Source organism: Octodon degus, unplaced genomic scaffold, assembly GCF_000260255.1.
Source record: "Octodon degus isolate 3935 unplaced genomic scaffold, OctDeg1.0 scaffold00070, whole genome shotgun sequence".
NCBI lineage: Eukaryota > Metazoa > Chordata > Mammalia > Rodentia > Octodontidae > Octodon > Octodon degus.
The window spans coordinates 10,896,279-10,900,315 of record NW_004524646.1 but is presented as its reverse complement, the minus strand read 5'-3'; the positions used below and the strand labels follow the sequence as shown (position 1 = coordinate 10,900,315).

At 41.3% G+C, this 4,037-nt stretch overlaps 1 pseudogene; it reads right to left on the bottom strand.

Annotated features, from left to right (window-relative positions):
• Positions 1-2,343: 2,343 nt before the first annotated feature.
• On the bottom strand, positions 2,344-3,637 carry LOC101581817 (annotated as a pseudogene).
• Positions 3,638-4,037: the final 400 nt, after the last annotated feature.

Genomic DNA, 4,037 nt, shown 5'->3' with positions numbered 1-4,037 from the left:
CTATGAACCCTCCAGTAACTGTGAGCTAAATAAACCTTTCCTCCCCTCATTTTGAGTGTCAGGTGCTTGTCCCAGCAACGCGAGCAGGTAGGACAGCCCTGGTCACTGAGGGGCGGGAGAGTGCCACAGAAGGTGCCAGTGCAGGCGCTGGGGCGATGCTGTGTGCCAGAGGCAAAAGTTTCTTCCTCTTTCCCTCTTTGCTTTTTCAAAAAATCAGAAAATAAATGCTTCATTTCGCTACATGCTTTTACATATCTATTAAAATGACCATTTGTTTCATTTCTTGGTCTGTTAATATGATGAATTACCTCGTTTCCACAAAACGATCACGTATTCCAAGGAGAAAATCCATTTGATCACGATATTATTTATATGTGTTATTAGATTTAATTTATTGAAGATTTAAAGCATTTTTTCATCTATATTCACATGGGATCTTGTTCTACAGTTTTCACTTCTTGGAATATCTTAATCTAGTTTGGGTGTCAGAATAATGCTGTTTTATAGGATGTGCTGAGAAATTTCTTTCTGTTTCTGTTTTGTAGAAGAGTTTTGTATTTTCTGAAATGCCTGGGTAAGGTTTACCAGTTAAGTATGCCTGGGCATAAAGTTATGTGCTGGGAAAGTTTTAAAGCAAAATTTCAGTTGATGTAATAGTTAAGGTGCTATTTGGATTACTTAATTCTTTAGTAAACGGTGGTACTTTGTCTATTTCATCCAATTTGTTGACTTTGTTGGTACAAAAGTTGTAATGGTGCCCCCTCGTTAGCCTTGGCATGCCAGTAGAAGCTGATGTGGTCACTTCTCTTATTCTTGATATTATTATTTTTTCTTCTCTTTTTTTCTGAGATCAGGCTAAAGTTTTATTAGTTGATCTTGTCAAAGAACCTGTTTCAGACTATTAAATTTTCACTGACTTCTGCTCTGGCTTGGCTTTGCTTTTTTCTGCTCCACGTTGGGTCCTTCTACCCATTTTGGTCTGGCTCCTTGCAGGAGAAGCTGGGGTGGCTGAACGGAGGCCTTCCTTCCTTCCCTGTCCCACACACCTCAAGCGAGCCATTTTCCCTCGCATACCGCTTTAGCAGCATCTCACAAATTCTGATGTTTTCATTTTCATTCTGTTCTAAATACCTTTGCATTTTCCTTTTGATTCTTTTCTGACCCATGGAGTACGAGACGTGTGTTACTCAGTTTCCAAATATTTGGCAATTAGCCAGACATTCAATTAAGTCAGGTGGTCTTGTGGGACACAGATTATGGAGGTTTGCCTTATGTCCTAGACTACGTTCTATTTTTTTTAAAGTTTTATTGATAAACAGATAGCAATGAGACAGTTTCAAATCTAATTGGAAGTACAGTTTCAACAAATAATACACTGCATATATTCTTCTTAGTGGTTAATTGCTGTGACTACGTTCTATTTTGAGGAAGGTTTTATGCACCCTGAAAAGAGTGTCTGTTCTGCCACTGTTGGGTGTGTATCACCTAATGGCAACTGGGCCAAACTGGTCGACATGTTCCTGAAATGCAATGAGCTCTTTGCTGCCTATTTGTTCTGTCTGTTTGAAAAAAGGATACTGAAGTCTATAACTAAAACTGTAATACTTTTTATTTCCCCATGCAGTTTACCCTGCAGCTCCTTGTATTTCGAAGCCTGTACATAGTGCATAAACATTTAGGAGAGTTAACCTCTTTGTACTGTGAGATGTTATTTCTTTATTATCAGTGGCTCAAAAATATATTTTATCCTGGACTAATGTTGCCCTTCCTAATTCCTTTGTTTCAGGATTAAGACGATATATTTTCTTCACCCATTAACTTTTAACTCAGCAATGTCTTTCTATTTAAAGCAGGTTTCTTGTAGGCAGCATAAACTTGAGTTATTTTTCTTGTCTCCCATAAGCCTGACCATATTAATCTTTTCAACTATTTTTTTTTTTTGATACCAGGGATTGAACTCAGGACCTTGCACTTGCCAGACAGGTGCTTACCCTACTGAGCTATCTCCCTAGCCTCCATATTCATCTTTTAATTCAGGTGTTTGGATCATTAGTTTTTAATACCATTATTGATATGCTTTGATTTACATCTACCACTTTGCTATTATTTTTTCCTTTTGTCTTATCTTTTCTTTGTTCATTTTTTCCTTTCTTTGTATTTTTTCTTATAATTTCATTTTGTCTCATTTATTAGCTTATTATTTAGAGAGCTTTACTGCTGATTTATTAGTTGCTTTAGAGTTTTTTTTTAAGGTATAAAAAATAAAAAGGCCCACAATCTTTATTAAGGTCTGTTAATGCAATATAATATGTACAAGTGGCACATGGTGCCAATTTTATTTGCAGATAGAGTATTCAAGTTTACAAGTTACACCTTTGCCACAGCCTTGGCCAAATCTTCAACTAAGGCACAATTCAGCTGTGCTAGAGTGCTGATGTTAGCATGCTTTGAGGTGGCGTATTTGTTCTTGATAGTCATATGCATTGTAAGCCCACGATTGACCACTACTATATTCTTAGCCAGGTGCTGCATTACAGGAAAAAGAGACTCTTCAGTGTACAACAGGTAGTGCTGCAGAGTTGGTGTCCATTCGCCATTATCAAGAATTTTCTGTGCTAAGCAAAAAGCTCCTGCTGCAATCTGAGGAGGAAAGTGCACCATATCATAGTCCAACATAGACAGCTCCATCAGGTATTTGGCCAGTGTATGTTGCTCAACATCGACCTCTCCAATCTTTGATGCTCTACGAAGAAAGTGCAGGGGGAGCGGGCGACCCAGCCCAAAGTTTAAAACTCTCAGGATCTTCATTTCCATCTGCCTGATTTGGTGCTTAGTGTAAGTGTTGTTAGTCACATAGGCAAAGTCCCCAATTTCTGGAGGGTACATTTCTTCGTATTTGCTTGCGATGAACATGGCAGTGACTCCGACCAGCTGCAGCATCTTCTTAGACACACAATTATTCTGCATGAACTGGTCAATAATGGACACAGTCATGTACATGGTCCCCTGCAGTAACCTGAATTTCATCTGAACCTGTACTAGCCAGTCAATTAGGATGGCTCTCATGCTTCCAGTGATTTCTCGACCCAGTAGGTATTTTGGTCTGACTGCCTGCTCTTCCTCAAGCTGTCTGAGATAAGTAAGCATAGATATCTTTCACGTATTCACTACAGAGGTTTGGATCTGCTCCATCTTCCGCATCCACATCACTCACAGCCAGAATGACATCAGAGAAAGCCTGACACAGATCTTCTTCAGCAGGGGCACACCCAGAGGTCTCCATGGGGCTTGGAGAGGGAGTATCAACCAAAACGGGTTCAGGAGAAAGTTTTTCATCCTTAACAGGAACAAGCTCAGGCGCTGGCACACACACAGGCACTTTTTCCAGAGGTTTCTGTAGTTTTTTAGCAGTAACTTTTCCAGTCGCCAAAGTTTTTGATTCCTTTTTCAGGGGCACTCTGGCTTGCAGCTGCTCACTGACTTTGTTACCGATGTCTCCGAGCGCTGTTCTCGGCCTCAGACCTGGCTTGGAGGCTGCAGCAGTGGCCAAGGGCACACGCTTTGCGCCTGCCATACTGACCGCGGCCTTATTGTTCTCAGCGTTAATTTTCGTGTTTTGGGTGACTCGGAGCGCCATGGCTTCCTCTTCACCGGACAGCAGCAGAATACCGGAGCCCCAGGAAAACCTGGGTGCACACCCAGTACAGATCAACAGCCGTTCCTCAGCAGCACCTGCTTTAGAGTTTTTAATATGTATATTTCTTTGGTTATGACCAACTATCAAGTGACGTCACACTGCTTCACGTGGCGTACAAGAGGCTTGCAGCAGTGTGCTGGGCCTCACGTCTTCTGGCCTTCGTGCTTCTGCCAAGTGCTTTGTTCTTACATTTATCATCAATCTGAGAGCACACTGCCATCATTTTTCTTTTAAATAGTCGCTTATCTTCTAAGGGGCATTAAGAACAGTAGAGCCGTCAGTGCCTACCCAGGGCACACCGCTGCAGCGGTCCTCCCTTCCTAGTGCAGGTCTGTCTGTC